Here is a 23,162-nt window from a genome sequence, read left to right on the forward strand (position 1 = left end):
TGGGAGCTAAGAATGCTCTGCACCTGGAATTTTGCTGCTGCTGCTGGGCAGAGGGGCTCCACTCTACCTCCGTTGCTGCAGTTGTCAGGGGCAGGTCTCAGCTGCCCTAGCCCTGCTGCTTGGGCTGGGGCACCGCTCCTGATCAGCCTTTGCTGATGCTGCTGGGGATGGTTTCGCTGCCAATCTGAGCTGTTAATGCCTGTTGGAGGTCGGGCTCTACTCCCACGCAGTCACTGTTGCTGAGGGGGGCGGTGTCAGGCTCCCAAGCTGGTGCTAGTGCCCCCACAAGCCTTGGCAGGCTGCCTTAAACCTGGGCTGGCCACTATACCTCCGCAGGCCTGGAGCCTAGGCAGGCCTCTGCACTGCCATGGGACTGGAGCCTAGGTGGGCCTGGAGCCTGGGCAGGCCTGGAGCCTGTAGGTCGCCATGCCACTACAGGTCTGGGTGAGCTGCCACTGCTGTTGGGGGTGGGGTTTCAGCTCCCTGCCGGTTTCGACCACTGCTATAGGCACCTACTGTGTGCTGACCGTGCCAACGCAGCTGAGTCCACTGGACGAATGGTGCAGGGTGCTCTAGTGGACTCAGGCCGCTGGGTCCCAGTCGCTCCCTGTTTCTTTCTCCCAGGGAAAAGCTGGGATCCTCCAAAATGGTGAGGCCTCCTGGCCGTGCAGGGGAAAGTTTGCTGACATGCCACTTACCACGTAGCTGGCTGCTTTTTGTCCACAGCTCAGGAATCTTCTGCCCCATGTCTCTGCACTGCTCAAGGTTAGTCATCTGCGCTCACATTCACTCACACTCTCTCTCACGCTCCCACACACTCGCCCACGCTGCCAGTCACCATTCCCCCCCACTTCCATACAGATTTTTAAAAATAATTTTTATTACTATAATTTTATACAGATGATATATTTGATATCAAATGAAATCTATCATAAGATGACCATATTTTAATGCCGTCATATTTTGAAGCTGTTTTCAAAGCCTGGTCACTGCTTTATAGCAAGATTTTTTCGTGGCTTCATTAGGGTGTTCTATATTTAGAAGTATTTCTCACATATGTACTATTTAGCCACGTTTCTGGCATTGTTTTACTGAACATTGGTGGTATCATTTGAAGAATGTATTTATGCAGTTTCTGTAGAAAAATGATAATGTTTTAAATCCTATAAATGTTCATTTTCTCAGGGAAAATAAAGTCAAGATCATAATATAACTATAATTGAAATTTTTTCATTCAATCTTGCAAATCGTTTCCCTGAACTAGCAGGTCTTCCAAAGGCTGTGCATCCAAATGAATTTTCTAATGTCACCCCTTTCAAATCTTTCCCATGTTTTCTCCCTGATCTTGATTTCATTAGACTCCTCAAACAGAAGTGTCTGCCTCTCATAAATAGGTTTAGACTTTCCCACAGATTCCCATTAACATAAAACCAGAACAGAAATGAGTGTACAAGGAAGATATTACATTTCTCATTAGGTCTGTTGCTTTACTCTCATTAGGCCTCCTTGATTTCCTGTTAGGAGCTGGGCTCTTGGAACAGTGTGTTTTTTTCATGGCTGTCTTTACTGGTTTCACTCATCATCAACCAACAAGTCTTGTAGCTGAACGAAGCAGCTAGTAGCGGATGTTAATTCCTTTGGCTAGTCTTCATTCCCTGAATTATGATCTCTTCAAGTTCTTTTTCTTAACATAATTTATTCCTTATTGATTTTAGAGAGAGAGAAAAGGAGAGGAAGAGAGATAGAGACATTCCACTGGGGGCCATGCCTACAACCTGGGCATGTGTCCTGACCGGGAATTTAATCTGTAACCTCTTGGTGCATGGGTCGGCGTTCAACCACTGAGCCACATGGGCCAGACCCTCTTCAAATTCTTTAATAAATATATAAATACTGACAAAAAATACAGAACATTGCATTTCATTTTAACTCCTCTCCCCACATGGTATTTTCATACTTATCATAGAAGATCCACATTTAGAAAACTCTTTTTCATGAGAACCTACATAAAATTCAACATTTAAAAAAGTGTTTTAAAACTTTAAATTATGTTCTAGGTCCTACCACGTCTCATGGAATCTTCAATTTTAATGATCTTTTCTCTTTTCTTAGCTTTCTTGGAACATTTCTTGAATTGCATGTATTCCTACCAGATTTATAAAATAAAACTACCTTTCTCTCTTTTTACCCTGCACATTCACCAATGAGATTTCCAGTGTTCTTTTTTTTTTTTTCCTGTTTGAAAAACTTTGTTATGCAACCATGACATATATATTTTTCAATTTATGAAGAGTACATTTTTCTTTCTAAGTACACAGAAAACAATAAAACATTATTTGAGGGACATCTCAAAGTTCCCTTCTAATTATTGTTTTTCCTGGCAGTAGTATCAATGCTGTGATGTTAGGAAAGGAAGATTGGAAAATCATTTTATTCCACAAACACCTCCTTTGGGACCTTTGTGAAGTTTTTGCATTATGGCTACTAAAATCTGTCATTGAATTTTAAGAGGAATGCATTTCTAATGCTGTGGTATTTCTATCAGAGATGGAAAATAATTGTGTTTGCATAACTCGCTTTGCTCTTTCTTAGAGACTAATAAGATTGTCTATTCATGTAATCATCCATTTTCTTTTGCCTAAGTGCTTTGCGTCCAAGGTTAAGAGTATGCTGCATTAATTTAATAAACTTTAACTGAGCACTTCCTTCATGTCAAGCAGAACATGGGCTGGTGCTTTTGATGTAAACCAGTGAAGGTTTATTGTGGAAGATTTTCTGTTTGTTTGTTTGTTTTCTATACACAGAGTCTGAGAATGCCATTGCTCAGTATAATCCTTTCCTACATTCTAAAGCTTAAACTGGCAGAACTGACCCTGCAATATGGTTATGGGAGAGTTAGTGAGAGTCTTCTCACAATCTGTTCATAAATGACTCATATTGCAACAGTGACTTTTGGGGAGGTAAGGGTATCATCTTTTACGATTTCTTGAGCACGAAGTAATGTTGTCACACTGTGAGAAAAGTCAAGCTGAAGAAGATGATACTAGGTCATAGACAGTTGTGAGGAGAGAGGCATCGGTGGCTCTCTTCCAATGAACACACAGGGCCAGCTCCAGATTTGTGGGTTGTCCATCTTGATTCAAGCACCGATTTTCTTGATTAGAATGTTAAATAAGACATCTTTCCCAAGGTCAAAACCCTTATTTTCCATTTCATTGAAGAAATTTAAGAAAGTGTCTGAAAGATTTTATAAGCTCAATATAGCTGTAACGGATCTCTTCACTACGACACAGATGCACACATTCCCAACTAAATCGACTTTGAAGTTGAAAAAATACAACATCTAAACACAGTTATTCCTGATCTTGGCTAATGTCTCAGTATTGAAATTTATAATCTATACTGTAATTAATGCTATTTATAACTGAAACCCATCCCTACCAAACTTTTCAGGCAATTAATGACACCTCAGAAAGTATCTCTGAAGTCTGATTTCTGCACACCATTCTCACTGGCATGAGATTAAGACTTTATTTTTACCCTACATCCAAGCATATGTCTCAGTTTCTCTTTAACTTATATTCCATATTGCCTTTTTGTAATTAACCTTCATAAACTATGTCTGCTGATAGGCACAATACTTTAGGGATTGTATTAGTTGACTAGGGCTGCCATAACCAAATACCACACACTGGGTCTCTGAAACCACAGAAATTTATTTCTCACAGTTCTGGAGACTAGAAGTCCGAGATCACGGTGTCTGCAGATTTGGTTTCCTCTGGAGCTCTCTCTCTCTCTCTGTGGTTTGCAAACTGCTGCTTCCTTGCTGTGTTTGTGCCTTAATCTCCTCTTCTTACAAGGACATCGGACATATTGAAGTAGAGTCCACCCAGATCACCTCATGTTACCTTAATGACCTATTTAAAGGCTATGTCTTTGAAAACAATCCCATTCTGAGATGCTAGGAGTTAGGACCCTGAATTTGGGACAGGTGCAACTGAGCTCATAACAATGTCAAATTATTTTCCCAGGTACATAAAGCCTTTGTTTGTTTTTGTTTTTGTTGTTGTTAATCCTCACCTGAGGAAAATTTTGCATAGATTTTTAGATAGAGTGGAAGGCAATTCAGGAGAGAGAGAGAGAGAAACATTGATGTGAGAGAGAGACATCGATTGGTTGCCTCCCACATGACCTTGACCGGGGCCAGGGATTGAACCTGCAACCCAGGTACATGCCTTTGACCAGGATTCAAACCTGTGACCCTTTGGTCCATGGGCCAATGCTTCAACCACTGAGCAAAACTGGCCAGGGCCATGAAGCCCTTCTAATCCACTACTAATATGTCTTTTATTCTCAACTTTTGACAGTGTACTCTACTCCATTCACCTATATTTGTTCCAAGTAAAATTCATTCCACCCAAAGTGTTCTTATCACTTCTTCAGCAGAAGAGAACATCTATGCTCCCTCAAATGCTTTCTCAAATGTTGCCTCACAGGTGAGTACATAACCCCCTATAGAGTAATGCAACTATTTCTATAAAGAATAAAGTGTGAGTCAAAGATCATTAAAGTATTCAGAACAGGTCTCTTTTCTGTGCTCATCTTATATCCCTTTCTACTCTCTCATTAGCCCACTTCTGTTTTATGCTATCTTGTTACATGGTTTCTTCTAAATTGAACTAAATCCTTATTTAAACAAAATGGTATATAAAGGTATTGCTAACTATTATATACAAAAAAAAAAAAGAATGCTGTAATAAATCATAAATCTCTAACTAGGCAGGTTGTGGGGGATAGTCATGTCTCAGGCCTATAAATTCTTTAGTGAAAGGTTTTTAAGCAAGCCTGTCTCTTGCTCTTGTGTATTTATATTAACACACTTTTGAAATGCCGAAGTAATGCCCCTGAAGGCATAACTAACCTCAAGAGAACACCTGCTCTTAACTATTTTATAACCCAACCCCATCTCGCTTTCTCCCACCTTCATCCAATCTTCCTTACTTTTCCTCCTTAATTTAAAATGGATAAAAGACTGCAAAATTGTTACTGTTCAAAGCATTTGAGATCTTTCTTCTGGTCATCAGTTTTGGCTCAAATAAACTCTTATAAAAATTCTCTACAGGTTTGGATGTTTCTTATGTTGACATATGAAGTGCCTACAAAGCTGAGGATGCATTTGTGAATATCATTCCTAGTCTCAAGGACTTTACGCTTACACTAAAATAAACTTTCAAACCTATATTGTAGAAACTGTCACACTGTATTTTAGTTTAGCTCTACATATTTATGTGTCTTTGGCTGGAAAATAGTCAGAAATATCAGGAACCTTTATTATCTATCTGTTCATCCCCAGGACCTAGCATAATGCCTAGAATTAATAAATATTTGTTTAAAAGAGACATGAAAAAAATAAGACATAATTTCTTCCTCTCCAGAAAAAAAAAAAAAAACAGCCAATAAATGACACATTTAAGTGACTGACCTTTCTGGATTCAGATAAGAGCAATTTCATTAATTTAACACTTTTTAAAAGTATAGACTCTCAACTGCTCTGATCAGTAGCTATTTTATATCTGATAGCGTGTTCTACATTTTTAAAGTATTGAAATAATTTTTTCATCTCTGTCAAGTTTTAAGAAAAGAATGCTTTCAAATGTAGACCATTCTACTACAGAGAACCTCATTCAAAAAGTCACTCTACCCCTTGAATACAGTAAGTACTTAGAGAAAGCATTTCAGTGAATGATCAGTACTTAATCATTATCATTTGTTCTCATAATATGTCCATTTATCTTGCTCCTTCAATTTCAATCTGACAAGACATAGTACAAATACCCAAGAGCATGTCTTCTGCCATGTTTCAGTAATGTTATAGTCAACAGGAATGATGAATTAGTTTCCTGATACTGTTCTTACATGTCTGTCCTCTGGGTTCTAATTCTGTCCCTTCTCTCTTCTTACTAGCTGCATTCCCTCTGAACATGCTCACTGACTCTCCTGACTTCAGTCATAATCTAAATGCAGATAATTCCCAAATCTAAATCTCCAACTAATATTTTCTACCTCCGATTATAATCTGTAGAGGCAGCTTTTTATCATACATTGTTCCTGAATATCCAACAAGTTAAACCAATGTCTCTAACATCAAGATCGTTTTCTTTGGCTCTAGTAATCTGCTCATCTTCCTCATTACCTGTTTTAAAAAATGTTACCACTGTGTTCTCCAACTTGAAGCTTGAGAGTCATTATTTATTTTTTCCTTTTCTTTACCTTACTTTTAACACATAATCTGTTCTATCAATTACACTTCCTCATATTCCTTGACTCCTTCAATTTTACTTTATTTCCACTCCTGCCCCAAATACCATCATTACTCATCACCATTACTATAATAGTTTTTTAGTTATTCTTCCTCTTTTAAACCTTGCTAACTCAAATTATTATCCTTTCTGGAACCCGTGGGAGAGTCCTCAAAATCTAGAGCCAAACATTTAGTTCTTTTGCTTAAATCTTGTGATGGCCATTGTTTTAAAAATAACATGGAAATCACTTTGTATAACTTAATTTAGCCGGTAAGTTTAGACACTGCTCACCTCTCCATTCTCTTCTCTGACGAACATGCCTCAAGTCACACACACACACACACACACTCACCACATCTCACCCTCATACCCACTGCAAAGACACAGTCATAGTACTAGGTCTCCTGAGGTTCTTTCAGTGAAGGAATCGCATGATCTTTTTTCTATGTTCACAAATGCTAGGAATTTGGTTTTGAAATCTCAAAATCTTACCTAATATCCATTTAATTCAGTTTAAGGTCGAGCATCCTTTCCTCTGGGATGTGATTTTTAAACTGCGCATTGTAAATGAAATGCCTCTTCATCTTAGATATGTTTCCACGCAACATGGCTCAGCCTGCGTTTCACTGGTTGTAATTGCTTATTTGCCATTATGGCAATGGCCATTTCTGTTGACTCAAATTTATATTTTCAAAATTAGTACCATGTTTTAAGATATATTATGTAGTAGCTTCTATTCATTGGATGGATATCAGATGAATGAAGAAAAAATGCCTGATATTTCTGGTTTCGGGCAAACTTAGCTAAATATAATAGATCTTGTTATATTTCAAGCAGCAGCAACTCAACCCCTTTCTTCTTACTAAGAGACTACTAAAGTAGTTTACAATTGCATTTCTCCATCTCCAAATACAACCAAACATGGAAATCTTATTCATCTTCAGTAGATACTTGCTTTCCATCTCTCCTTATAGCTGTGCTTGGAAATGCCACTTACTTCTGACTAATGAGATGTAACTAGAATTTTTCTTTGAACATACAATGAATTTTTTCTTCTTAGAGCTAATAAAAGAGACAGATGTAAGAAGAGAGCTCGCTGCTGCTATCATTTTCCTCTTGTTCTTAGCCAGAAAGTAGGCGTGATTCTTGGGGGTGCATGCATGTTTAAATCTGTAATAACACTCAGGAGGACAAAAGCAACTATGTTAAAATAATAAAGAGAAGAAAGATATTTTCTGTCTTTGAAGAAATTGTTGAGCTACCAGCACAAAGCTATTAACCTTAGGCTTCCTACTAACTAAAATGTAGTAATCTCAATGGTATAAACCAACTGTCCATAAAACATTTTGTTATTTTATTTCATAATGGATATTCTAATACTCAGCTTTACTTGATACAATACCTAGTAGAGAACCTGGCCCAGAGTCAATATTAAATAAAATGTGTTCAATGAAAGAATAAGGAACACCACTTTTCAGAGTTTTGCATGCAGGTCTCTGAACAATCACAGTCTTCCTCAATGTGAAATTGATGTAATGAAAAATACTATGTTCTTTAAAAACCTGAGATATAATGATCTTAATCCAGTCATTTTAGTGACAGTTGATGAATTAGATACATGTAAGTAAATAAAATCACTGATCATGTATTTGTCTATGGATAGTTGTTAAATGAGTGTTGTTTGTGGGAGAATGAGGGTTGGAATCTCCTTTCAATTAATTTTTTAATGTTTTCTATTGATTTTTTTAGAGAGAGTGGAAGGGAGAGAGAGATAGAAACATCAATGTGAGAGAGAAATACCGATCAGCTGCCTCCTGCATGCCCCTCATTGGGGATCTAATCTGTAATCTGGGCATGTGCCCTGACCAGAAATCGAACGGGGATGGTACTCAGTCTACAGGGCCGCACCTCCTGGGCTCAATTAATTATGATATTATTAGCCAGCTAATAGCAATGACATGCCACAGCAACATATTTACATTCACAGAATATTAACTAAAAATGGAGAGTATAAATTGTATATGTGATGTCCTGCCCCACAGAGCTATCCCCTCTACAACATCTCTGAATGTAAGACAGAGAATTTAACTTTAAAGTAAATGTTAGTCTAGTTCTCTTATTCCAGATATTTCCCAACATTAATAATGATTTTTATCTAGTTACTTTCTCATATGTTTTTCCAGATATACTGAAAACTATACATTCTGGTCATTTACAACAAGTTGAACAGAAAATGAGATTCATAATTAGAAAGACTAATTCCAAACTGTCCAACCAAGAACAGGCTACCAAATTACATTTTACAATTAAAGAGCATAAGTGCAAATTCTAACACATATTGTCACTTTTATTTTTTAAAATATTTTTCTTGATTGACTGTAGAGAGAGGGGAGGGGAGAGGTAGAGAGAGTTAGAAATACCGATGAGAGAGAACACTGATGGGCCACCTCCTGCATTTCCCCCACTGGGGATTAGGCCCACAACCTGGGCATGTGCCCTGACAGGAAATCGAACCAGCAACCTCTTGGTATGTGGGTCAACGCTCAACCAGTGAGCCACACCAGCCGGGCCAAATTGTCACTTTTAAATCTTTATCTCCTTGTAAGTAAGATTATATGTTAAAATATTTTAATGTATATATATTAAACTACATTATGAGGATGATTGTTTTTAAGAAAATAAAATGCCTTATCTCCCACATATAATAACCAACTAAATATATACTTATACGCATATACATCTGTGTGTGTACCTATAGATAGGTTTATAATTTAAACATATTTAGTAATAGTATATATATTTTTGTATATGTTAGTCTATTTAATCTATCATGAAACAAAATAAAGATATATTTAGTGTAAAAGTGTATCATGTGACATGCTTTGTGTTGTCACAAATGAAAACCCTAAACTCAGTCTATAAGTTTGGAAAAAATTGAATACATATGTACTTAAAAGCATGCTTTGAAAAAAATTCCCAGTGGTAATTAAAACTCATTTATGAAAATGAGGGACAGCCGTAAGAGTGTCAATAATGAGAAACTTAGTTAAATATGGATAAAATAAAATAATATAGTATAAGTTGCTAATAAAATTGCATGAAGGCCTAAACCATACAGGTTTTGTGAACTGGTTTGGGACATTTCAATAAATTCCCTTGCCTATACTTAGAATTCTGCAACACATCTTTGAACATGACTTTCACAGTGATATGATTTTGTTCTTCAGTGAACATTATACATTGTTTAATTTAAAAGATAAAGGGAAGGCATTATTCTCTAAAAGACAAAATGAAGGGATTTCAATGCAAATGTCAAGTTGCCTGTGTCTAGGATATGAAGAGCTTGTAGCTTCAGATTTTCTTTTCTTTTTACAGATCTATTAATTAAAGATTATGTTTAATCTGTTACAAAAGTCACATCTGACTTTTTGAACAGTCCCATCAGTGATGCCTACAAGCCATACTAACATTAATTAGAAAGATAGGACCATTGATTACAAGGTTGGAAAAAAGCCAATCAGCAAACCCAGAGGTGATTTTACAAATCCCACGGTAACAGACTGGACACAGGCAAAAGTGAAGGAACAATAGAAAAGTAGAGGAAGTGTTGGGAATTGTGGTGCATGGGTTTGTTAGGAACCAATTATGTTTGCCCTCTTGTTCCAGGAAAATTTCATAACCACCAAGTAACAGACAAAATTTTTATCCATTTGTATTTTTCCTCAGATGGCATTAACAAACTAGACGTTTCCAACTTCCAGAGGTTGTAAACATAGAAAATTAAGTATAGTTAGCCAACATTTCACTTTCAGAGCTTTATAGAAAATATTCATGCAATCTTGTATCCCAGGCAGAGAGCTTCTATTTTAATATATACTGTTGTTTTTTCCTGCCATGTTTTACTAGAAACACCAATATTCATAACAAGTATGCTTATTATGATAGAAAGGAGAAATTAATATTAGAAATAACAAAATCTCACCTCAAAATGTTAGTGCTGTACATTAAATTGTTGCTTATATCATTTGCATTAATACTGTACACATTTATGTCAGTCTTTGTTCTCTTATTTAGAGAAGCAAAGGTGTTTTATTGCAGCACCATCTTCTATGAAGAGCTACCCTTTTTTACAAGACTGAAAACCCTAAACATGCGGTTCACTACCTCGATCTCCCTGGCTCCTTTAATCCACTCCCTGTGCGCTCTCAACAGCTCAGCAAAATTAGAAAGCTTGGCTTTTCCATCTGATTTATTTTGCTTAGCATAATATTCTGATTTCACTCATATGTGGGATATTAAACTGAAAGCAATGAATGAACACAAAAGAAAAACAAACTAAAAGTGATAACTACATACAATAGCATGGTGGTTAGCAGAGGGAAGGGGGTGGGGGAAGCAGGCAAGGGTAAAGAGGGTCAAACATATGGTGGCAGAAGGATATTTGCCTGTGAGTGTTAGGCACACAATGCAATATACAGAAGCTGCATTATAGATTTGTACACTTGAGAACTGTACAATTTTATTAACCATTGGCACCTTAATAAATTTAATTTTTTTTAAAAATAAGTTTGCATACAATGCAATGACTAAATGTGAAAGTAGAGATCAAAACTCAGACACTTCGAAGTATTGAGTAAGCATTGGAGTTTTCTTTCTAAGCATGTCATTAACCTCGGTTTTCTTTTGTACCATGTACCTGACACAGGGTTTGAGCTAGACTGACACACGCAGCCTGTGTGAGTTAGATAGCAGGGCAGGGCACTGAGTCTGAAAACTTGGCAGGGGGCCACATATTCCCTGTCATGGAAACTGGGCTTGCTTTTCAGAGTGTGTGTGTGTGGTGGAGTGGGCGGTGCTTTCAATACATTTTAACCAGAGGAAGGCCATGGCCAGGCATGCATCTCGGAGACGAGGGTCTGGTCGTGGCATGTGAGGTGGACATGAGGGTGATCAGACCGAAGTTGGAGTGCTGGGACATAGGCTGTGGTAGATGTGCAGCCCAACGATGATACTGGTTTAATAAAGACCGAGGAATGAAGGAAATAGAGTCAACAAATATTTAGGAGGAAAAACCATAGACATTGGTGATGGGATGTGGAGACACTGATAAGAAATCATAATCTTGCACTTATTGATATTTATAACCTCAACTCTTGCAACCTATTTACTCGCTTTCACTGGACCTGAAACAAATCATTGTATGTTCTGCAGGAGTCTTGAAATGGAATTCATGAATGGAGAATATCAAATTTCAAAATATAGTGGTATGTTTCTTGACTCAGTCTTTAACAGTCCTTAATTTATACATGGTCTCCTTACCTTAATACAAAGAAAGAGATGAAACTTTCTGTGTCAGTCAGAATCAGGTGTATTTTTATAGTGCTTATTATGTTTGACAGGTAAAGAGATGATGTTTTTAGAATAAGGGATGAGAACCTCAGGGACATTATATCCCAAGATGACCTCTGTAGCCCAGCTGAACAATATCATATAACTGTATTTTTATACCTAATAAAGTAGAGAGATCCACTGGGATATTTGCATTGTATTACATTTTGTACTTTCTCTCATAGAAGTGACTAGTTTTCAGTACTCTTCGTTTTCTTCCATGGCAATCAACCTTTCTCTCTACCCACTCACTCCTATTTTTTCCCTACACCTAGGCTGCTTAATCCCATTGTTCATCACTTTAAATGTAATCACTAATTTAGTCTGAGCAGTCACTGTGACCTTTAACTTAAAAAAAAAATCTTAATGTGCCATCGTAGACACATTAATTGTAATGTTCTTGCCAATAATAATTACCTGTTCGTGTAGTGGTCCTGTTAGAAAATGAATCTATGAATTGGAAAAAGGCAAAAGATGTCACTGAGTGTTTTGTCATTGGAGTTCTGGACTTAACTTTATCTGATCTAGGCTATTTTACAACTCTGTAGGGCATGTGATGTGTAGATTTTGGGCTAGCATAGATACAAATAATTTTGGTTCGGTAAACTAGACTAACCCAGAGATTAGTATCTTCTTGCCCCGTTGGATAACAACCAGTATTGTGACTTACTCTGAGAAAATATTCTGGCTTTTCAAATGTTTTTTGAATTGGTTTCAGCTCTTTCTTTCTTTCTTTCTTTCTTTCTTTCTTTCTTTCTTTCTTTCTTTCTTTCTTTCTTTTTGTTTTTTATTGTTGTTTTTTTTTTAAGAGAGGAAGGGAGAGGGAGAGAGATAGGTAGAAACATCGATGAAAGAGAACATTGATTGACCTGACTGGGAATCGAACCGGTGACCTCTTGGTGCATGGGTTGATGCTCAGCCACTAAACTACACTGGCTGGGCATGGTTTCGGCTCTAAGACCTTTTGTTAAGAAATTATTTAATAAAATCTTGTAACTGATGTTTATGTTATACTTGCATGAGAGTCATAATTGTACCATTTAAAATTACATTTGAACATTACTCATTAAACTATAATCTCCATGAGAATGTATACTGTGGAATTGTCTCCTCAGATAGCTCCAGCCTAATCACACTGATGCATACTAATCAGGTGATACATGTATCATTAATGGGTAAATGAATAAGTACATTAAGTATAATGTAATATTAGAAACCTATAATTATCAGTGTTGTATAGACTGTGCCAAAATCCCATGTTCAGTTCTGGGTATAGCAACATTCATTTCATGATACAGTAAATGTCCCAGAATCCATGATAACTATCAAAAACTCAAGCTGCTTAATTACAACAAGAAACATATATAGCAAGAACATAGCTGAGGATGTGTTGATGTATTTTTTAACATAAAGAGGTACATAACGTTCTATCCTTATTATTCAAACACTGAGAATAATCTGTGTAAGAGTAAACATTAAAGCATTCAGTAAATAAAATATACTATTCTATTAAAATGCTTCTTTTGGTGATGTTCATAGGTGTATGTATGTTATGTATATCATATCACTTTATGTGACATGGTGATGCTTAGATTGTAACAATGTATTTAATAATATTGAATAGTAAAGTCAGTGCAAATTTAATAATTAACCTATGCAGAAAACAGAAATTCAAAGTTACTGTTGTAGGTTGGAAATTCACAGAAAGGAAAATACATACACACAATAAATGTAGAAATGTGGATGTTCAACCTTATTCAAGATTGGGAAAATGACATTTAAGAACAATCTCAGGTTCAATTTTATACCTATTTGAGTGGCCAAATAAAACAAAACAAAACTATGAAATACAAATAAAATCTGACAATAGTAAGTGTTGTAAAGTATATGGATTCACAAGGTGTGCTGGAGTAGTAATTGGTACAGGTACTTTGGAAATTGTTTCCCATTATCTGCTAAAGTGGACATTTCATAGACCTTATTGCCCAGTGCTTCAACCACTAGGCAAATACACAAGGAAAGTCTTGCACATGTTCAATAGGAAACATGTAAAAGGCACATCCAGGAAGCACTGTTCACTGTACAAAGAAGCCTACAGAAAACCAAATATATAGCCACAGAACAGGAAGTATATTCACTCATTGGCCTTATTACACCACAGACAAAATCAGAACTCTGGCAGTGTCCACTGACATGGAGACATCTTAACAGTATAAAATTCAATGAAAAATAAGTCCCCAAAAGAACGCTCTTTATGATCAAAACAACACCTTCTCTAAATTCTCATTAAATTGTTTGAGGATGACACATAAGGGCAGTAAGTCTACACAAAAGGAAAGCAAGAAGACGGACTAGGGAGAGCATTCCTCTGAAGGCAGGTTTTTGCAAGAGTCCTAATTTTTGTTTGGGGTGGTTGGTTCACAGGTGATACTACTACTAAAAAATAAATGGAAATAAAACAGGAAAGAATGTAATATTTTAGCTTTACTTGTTGAGGGTTTATAAGTTGTTTATAACGATAAGTATAGGAAGGTGATATTTGAAATCTTTTCATCACTCTGTGGTTTGCTATACATATCATGCCTAGAAAAACAAATATTACATTATGTAATATGTAACATATACCAAAGGTTATGTTCTTAAGTTGTTTTGTCATTTTCATCAAGTTCTGAGTTTAAAAACATTGTTTTCCTTACCTTTATACCATATTTTTTAACATAATAACTTGAACTTATGGACCCATTTTAACTATTAAATTATAATTATAATGCTCAGAATCAGAAAACTAAGAACATAGCATTTCTCACACACTGAAAAACAACAATAAAATGCTTATTTTTGATTGGGTGCGTTGATCATGGACATGTAATAGGGTTAGGTCTACACAATCTACAGATTACATTTCTAATTGTCAATAAATATATCCACATAATATTTAACACTGATTATCTTTACTGTGACACTTGAACTAAATTAACTTTAAATTGCCATACCAAAATCATATCAAAACCTACTGATTTATTCATTTGTCAACCAAATCCTCTTAATGAGAAAGGCAGGAAAATTCACATTTCTTTTCACTTTTGAACATTTCATTTTGGAAAACGTGGTTCATGTTGACTTCACATATAAAATTTTAAATCCTAAGCCCTGAAACACCAATCAGAAAGAATATATGTACTCCTATGTTCATAGCAGCACTATTTACATTAGCTAAGATCTGGAAACAGCCCAAGTGTCCATTAGTAGAGGAGTGGATAAAAAAGTTGTAGTACATATATACAGTGGAATACTATGTAGGTGTAAGAAAGAAAGATCTCTTATTCTTTGCGACAACATGGAGAGACCTCAAGAGTATTATGCTAAGCAAAATAAGCCAATCAGAGAAAGACAAATATCACATGATCTCACTTATTTGTGGAATATAATAAATTAGGTGGGCTGATGAACGAAATAGACCCAGAGACATAGAAAGGAGTATGGTTCGACTGACAAACCTCAGAGCAGAGGGCGGGGGGGATGGATGAGATGAACCAAAGAACTTACATGCATGTATGCATAACCAATGGACATAGACAACAATGCTAGGGGGGTGGGAGTACAGGTTGGGAAGGAGGGAGTCCAGGGGGGAAAAAGAAGAAACATTTGTAACAAAAATAAATTAATAAAAATTGAAGGAAAAAATAATGAATCTCAAAAACAAGATCTATTTAAAAACATCATAGAAGTATTAAAATAAACCCTTTTGTTTGAGAGTGCCATGAGATCTAGTTTTAGGGTTGTTTACAAAACCTATGTCCTAGTCTTCACCTAACATGGAAAATAGCCCGGCTCGTGTGGCTCAATGGTTGCACGTGGACCCACGCACCAAAATGTCACCAGTTCCATTCCCAGGCAGGGCACATGCCCAGGTTGTGGGCCCGATCCCCTGTGTGGGGCATGCAGGAGGCGGCCAATCGATGGTCTCTCTTATCGATGTTTCTCTCTCTGTCTCCCTCTCCCTTCCCGTCTCTCTAAAAATTAATAAAGAAAAAGATTTTTTAAAGAAAATAACTGCACAGTGTGCATTATGAGCAAAGACCGCAGCTGCGGGGTGGCAGGAGGCACAGTGAGTCCCAACGCCCACTCGAGGTTCTCACCAGTGCGGGGGAAATAGGAAAGAAGCAAAACAAGGGAGCATGCGCCAGGGGCTCTACCGTGGAACAGGGAAATCACTGTGAGGCACTGTTAGAAAGACCACCGTGAAATTATTTCACTAATTTCTATGCCTTTACTTACTAAGACGTTTCTTTGGAAGCTTTAATAATATAATATATTCTATGAAAAGGTTGGAAGCTGTCAAAGCCCAGTGCATTGATGAGGGCAACCTTTTTGTGGGGTGGGAAACAGTGAAATATCCTTTGTGTGTATTCTTTCTTCTTACTCATTGGTCTGTGGGCACCATTCTCCAGGAAAATGTGGAGTTTTATAAAAGGAGAGTTAACACCCCATCGCTTTAAAATACACATATTGTCTTTGTGCAAAAGATACCAGAATAACTTTTGAATCAGATGAGCAGTCTGTTAAAAGGCAAATGTTTTCCATTAATTAGAAGCAGATTGAGTCCCCGGAGTTTTCCTGTCATGGCATATTTTTCAGAAAAGGATTTGGGACCCAGTTTTCTCACACCTTTAGGAAAAAAAAAATATATATATATATATATATATATTTATATATCATCCTGGTTTTGCCTCTTTCTTTCTTTTGAGGGAACAAGGAACAAGGCTGAGATGACAGGATCCTAGATAATTAATGAATCGACCATTGAGCTTCTCTGCCACGTTTCTGGAGCAGATTTGGGAGAAGGCTGTGGTATTTTCATCAGCCACGTAATGCATGGATTGTGACTGGGTTCCATCTGGGTGAGCAGCCAGCTTATAATAATCATGGAAAGTTTGTAGCTTTCTCAAAAAAAGCCTCAGGTATTTTTATTTTTATTTTTGCAAAACCCAGGGCTTCTCAGAGATTTGTTTGCTCAGATTGGTTTGTCTCAGAACCTGTTTTTCTGTAGCCAGTTACAAGACTTATGGTGTGTCCAAGAATCTGAATTACGTTTGTTTTTGTTCGGCAACTTAGAAAACATGATGTCAACTAATAGATCTTTATTTCAGTAAGGCAGTATATACTTTCATAAAATTACAAGAGGGTTTTTTACATTTTTATATACATAATAGTATTTCTCAAAATATAATTTTTAAAATTATTTTCAATAAAGAATGGATTGGAAACAATTTGCTGGGTAAATCTCATTTTATAATTAACATTGATGAATTAGATATATATTGAGAAATATATAATGGGAAAACAGTTTTCTCTAAGTCTGTCTGTAATAGAAATTAGAAGTAATAATGCAAAAAAGTAAATTACATATTCAAAGGAAAAGTTAATGCTCTGATTTAAAAAATTAATCAAAATACATAAAGTTATAATATTTTTTAGTCATACTAGGGAAAAATTAACTAAGTTTTTGTCAATCTCAAAGTGTTACTTACTTGAAAGATGCAGTTTTAGTTTTTGAGGTGCATAGATCACTTACCAAAATTATGTTAACATTTCTAAATTTATTAACATGATTAAGTTTTTATTTTCAGGTGTTTCCTCTCCAGCACCACACACACTCACACACACACACACACACACAATAATTGTGTGAGAGTCAGTGGGCAAGAGAGAGAATATGAGTTTAGAATCCAGTTTCAATTGCTTTGAAATCTTATCCAAATTCATTATTCAAAAGTACTTTTTTTTTACCTGCATTTAATTTAAGAAACTTAGATCCACATATTATTTTCCAAAATCTGAAAATAGTGATCATACTGCCAAAAACAGCTATTTACCTAGGAAGCAGTCAAGTGCCTTTGCATTTATATACTCAATGATTTATGATTAATAGATTCATAATGTGTTGTGAATCTGGCACCTTATGTCTTTAATTCCACTTTATTCTTTAACATATATTTTTCTTTTCCAGTGCTAGAGGTCTATAAATTACTTTTAAAAAATTGGAATAGATACTTTATAGTCACTCTTCTGGTGAATTAGAGGTTATTCTAGATTGAGGAGGCGAGACCACACTCTTCTCAGTGATTCAGTATGAGAAAATAATTTAAATATCTCAGTTAAGAGGTATTTCATAGAGCAAGTCCTAACTCTGCCTACACGGAGGAATGTAGAAAGAGGAAAAGAGAGGGAGAGAAAAAAATGGGAAAGAACCAGTAGCCATGATGATCTGGACATTCCATTTCAGTGGGGAGTTTATGGTGCTACGGACATCTACATTATTGTCAGTCTAGTCAAATGCAAAAGCTTTATTTTGTGAACTCTGATAATAAGAATGAGATCTTAAGTATGTTTAGACTACAGTTTTAATATTTTTAACATGTAAATAAAGGAGGTTACTTTTTAGTTTTTAACTTTGTCAAATGTTTACTATAATTGCCTTCTGGATTCTCAGAGTGGCCCATAACTGTATATAATCCTACACAAGGATAGTGAAAAAATGTATCTCTCAAGATAATGCACAATATGTGATATATTTTCTTTAACACTATCTTAGTACTACTTGGTATAACTCATATTTAATTAGTCTAGATAGTCTTAGCACACTGCAACAGATGTCAAAGGAAAGACCCAGAATCTCATTGTCACTCAGGATAAACAAGTCTGAGATAAGAACAATCTGACGATAGTCTGCCAAATGGAATGTCCACACACGATATAAGATTGAGTTTAAAATTCTCTAGACAATCATACTTCAGTTATCATACTAGAGACAGAATTAACTATTTCTGTATGATATTTCACAGAGCAAATTTGTATTGTCCCTTTTCATCCCTGGTTCAGGTTAGAAAAGAAGACATAGTAGAGAAAAATGTGACTTCATATTTTTATAATCTATCTTTAGCTAGAAAGTAGAATAACAGAACATAAGAATAGGGTATAATGCAATACAAAGCAAGGTTTATTTCATCTCTTCTCAAATTGTAACATAGAAAGGAATCAACAGAGCGTTTTGCTAAAATGCAGATTCTGCTATAGTTACTTTGGGGTGGGGAATCTCTGAAATTATGTGTTTATATCCAGCTTCCAGGTGAACAAACTTTCATTCATAAAGTTATCATTTTAAATACATTTTTAGCACATATGAACTTTACATTGAAAGAAAGTAGTTTGAATTGCAGTTTCTCAAATGAAGCATGAACTTTGTACAACCAGAAGTTTAAAATCTCTGTGTACCCCTAGTCCTGCCCAGGACGTGTTCATAAATATTTATTCCTAAAAGTGGTGATGATAACTTCTGCACATAATTGCTTCAACATCCAAGCAAGCCCCAAAACCCTATATTAATTGCTAGATTTCAATATTTAAAAACATTTTGGGAATGATTACCTATGTACCTTTGTCTGAAAGTTGGTATCCAACTTCTGGCGTGGCCACTTACTGGTTGTGTGACCTTGGAAAAGTGGCCCAACCTCCCCATTTTTTGTTTTTCTCAGATGAAATGAATATGGAAATTGTGTCTGCCAATGGTTATTTTGAGGATTACATGAAACAACATATTTATTACATGCTAAGAAATATATGCCTGGTACATTAACTTCTCAATAAATACTGGCTATTTTGTATTCTGTTATTATTATTTTATATGTAATATATGCACATATAATATACTACATTTATTAGTATTTTTAAATTTTTCAATAAGCAGATCTCTATTTTGTTTAAAATTTTTAATATAAACCTACATTAATTTCTGTAACTTTATAGTTAGGATGAAATTATATTTCAACTTTGTACACTCTTGTCTAAGAATATATAATACTTAATAAAATAGAGCATAACATTATTATAATAAATATTGTACTTATGCTATAATTCAGTACTATGTATGCTGTTCATGAATAGTGGTGTTGACATTCCATTGTTCAGCCTATCAGATGAGCATTTCCATGAGTTATACTCTGTATTTAGTTGAACAGCATCTACCATCATAACAAATAAAAAATAGTTTACTTATGATTAACTTTATATTCAGTACAGCACTCACTTCCCCACAATCATTCCTTATATAATTATATATATTGAACTGTATATAAATAATTTTACCATGATATTAATCCAACCAAGAAAAGTATCAGTTAAAAACACTTTAGAATGGAAAAAAAAGATACAGGAAGAAATTTTCTTCCAAGTTTTCTTCATTTGTACTTTTACATCATGCACTAAAAGGAACAATGAAATACATCAATGCATACAAAAGCTGGGAAATTCTTCTTTGACAATATAGTATTGAAAAGTCTATGTAATTCAACTTTGGAATTTACCATAGCCTTTTAACCTAGGACATTTATTCTTCTAAAAAATATCTAGTAATTCAACAGATTATTATTTAGCATCTATTATATTCTAGAAGCTAAATGTGAACCAACTCTCAGCAGTTAGCAACAAAAACAAAAACAGAACTGTGCTAAGTAAAGACACACACTGAGAGCTCATCGGCAAATCTTTTAACCTAGCCTTGCAAATCCAGGAAGGCCTCCTAGAAAAGGCATTCTAACAGAACGCCCATTACCTGATGAAGCCTAAAGTCCACCCCAAACCCAACCTTATATACTTTGTTTCAGTGTAAACTATATGAAGAATCTGGGGTTTTTATTTATTTATTTTTATAAGGGCTCATTTTAAATCTTCAGTTGGTACTCATATCCATTCTTTCTCTGTGTGTTTGTTGTCAAAGCACTAGATAACCAAAAATGTGTTTATTCCCCATCAAATGAAGAAGGAGAGTTGGACAAAACCACGATGATGCTAATAACCAAGTAAAAACAGGCTAGCTTCTTAGTTTAGGAAGATCAAAATTGTGGTGAGTCATGATTATTTAGTATTTTCTATGACTGAGGATGTGCATGCAATTGTTTTTATTATATGGTTTACCTATTAGGTGCTTGAATGCATTGTCTGGACTATTTTTTTGTTTTATGGATAATTTATTAATGAGTGCATTGAATTCTTATCAGATAGGTCTGATGAAGTTCTGCAATTTCATATTCTTTATTAATAAAAATTTAATTACTGGTTAAAATGGTAAGAATACATGTGGACCTCCATTTGTATTCTTGCCCACAGCTCACAAATGATAGTGATAAGGCCATACCCACTTTACTCCCTCCCTCTGCTCCAGAGGTCACACTTGCGGGGGCGGCAGTGTCCACGGGGTCAGCCTGAGGAAGAACAGCTGCCACCTCACTATGCAGCTCCCTCTAGTGGAGGTTGAGAGGAAAAACCAGAATGCAACCTGTCTCAGCTCAATCAGGAAAGCAGGAAAATACGGGGCAAAGTCCTCCTTTTCCCAGCTCCATTTCCATTTAGACCCTCAGAGAAGTGAAGGGTGCTCCCCCACAGTGGAGAGGGCAATTGACCTACTGAGTCCGTCAGTTCTAGGCCTAATCTCAGGCACACCCTGCATAACGTTTAATCAGAAACTCCGTGGCCAATTTGACATATAAAAGCAACCATCTCATTAATCAATCCTGACTGAGTCCAAATTCCTCAGGGAAGTTTAAGGAATGCCTCTGAGGGCAAATGTATTTCTTTGAGACTCAGCAAACAAGACACTTAGATCAAAGGCCGCCTCTGCCGGAGGGCATGTGTCCCGGGAGCTATCGCGTTTGGCGACCTACCAGCAGCAGACTGGGGTGGGATCTTTCCTGATCTGGTATTTGGAAAACCTTCAATTATTTAAGAACACTCATCTCTCCTCTCAGTAACCTGTTCCTTTTGAGGATGATAAAAACTGGAGAAATATCAAGCTTCCTTTTCAGATTTTGTTCATTGCATATTAGATATGTTTCTTAGCCCTTCTACTAAAGTTGGGCTGTCACTTATGCCCATTACACTGGAGAGCCAACTTTTCCAAAAGACTGACAATGTAAAATATTTACAGTCATTAGATATTGTGTATTTATTTAATACAACTTGGTTGTCAAACTTGTATGCAGACAAACTGAATTCAAATCATCACTCAGGGACTTAACCAGCTATCATGTTTGTCTTAAAATCTGAACATACAGCCAGTCTGCATTCTTATGTACTTATATGTGAATATTAAGTTGTTGCATTATTACTTTTATATACATAAGCAGTTAAGTACTTTCAGAGATAAGTACCTTTTAAAAATAGCCTCTTAGAAATATTTGCTGCATTTTATTCTTATAATAAAATGCTATACAACCTTGGGAAGGAAAATCATCCTCTTTAAAAAGATGTTTAAAAAAACTTTCAAATTGAAGGGTAGCAAATATACCATGTAGTATGTTAATCTACAGTGTAGACTTGGTGAACTGGTGTGTGTTTATTTCAAATCTGTGTGTGTGTGTCTGTGTGTGTGTGTATTTGTCCAGAATATAAGAAAATTAACTATGCTCAATATATTTACATTTTAAAAGTTCAGCTTGACAACCAGAAAAATTTAAGTAAGAAAAAAATGATATAAAAACCAAAGTAGCCCTGACCAATGTGGCTCAGTTGGTTGGGCATCATCTCATGCACCGAAAAGGTTGCCTGTTCTATTCCCAGTCAGGGCACATTCCCAGGTGGTTGGTTCGGTCCACAGCTGGGGTACAAACAGGAGATGACCAGTTGATGTTTTTCTCTCACATCAATGTCTCCCCCACCCCTTTCTCTTTCTCTCTGTCTCTGTCTCTCTCTCCATCACCCTTCCCTCTCTCTAAAATCAATAAAACATATTAAAAATAAACAAATAAAACCTAAATAGTATAGATATGCCCCTATAGAACTTGTAGAATCAAAATAAACAGTACAATGTGAAATTTAGTATACCATGTAATCACATTAATTATTGCTGCATTTTATTCTTGAAAAAATAAACATACAATTAAATTTCTACTGGCTGGAGAATTTCAACATGTGAAGCACACAAGGGGAGCTCACTCCAAAATATAAGGTATATCTGGAATACTTAACTATATTTTATGGTGGATAAACCCAGGAGGGTAATTAGTTGTCTTGAAACATAAAAAGAACAACAACAAAAACTGAGCAGTGCATCAATGAGTTAAACCAAAGATTTTCAGCTACGACACACACCATAGAACAAGATATAGATAAATTAGACTCCCTGAAAAATAAAAACTGAGATTTGAAAGATGTTCTGAAGGAAATGGAAAGACATGCCAAAGGCAAAGAAAACATATTTGCAAATAATACTTCTGAACAAGGAATTGTAACCACAATATATAAAGAACTCTCAAAACTCAGTATAAAAACAAACAACCCAACTTAATGCCCATTGTTTTAAAAATGAGCAAATTATGAAAACAAAAATTTTTATCAAATATGAGATAGAAATTGACAAGTAAGAACACGAACATATCTTCAACATTGTTAGAAATTAGGAAAATAAAAAGTAAAACC

This window comes from Molossus molossus, unplaced genomic scaffold (assembly GCF_014108415.1).
Source record: "Molossus molossus isolate mMolMol1 unplaced genomic scaffold, mMolMol1.p scaffold_m16_p_1, whole genome shotgun sequence".
In the NCBI taxonomy this organism is placed as follows: domain Eukaryota; kingdom Metazoa; phylum Chordata; class Mammalia; order Chiroptera; family Molossidae; genus Molossus; species Molossus molossus.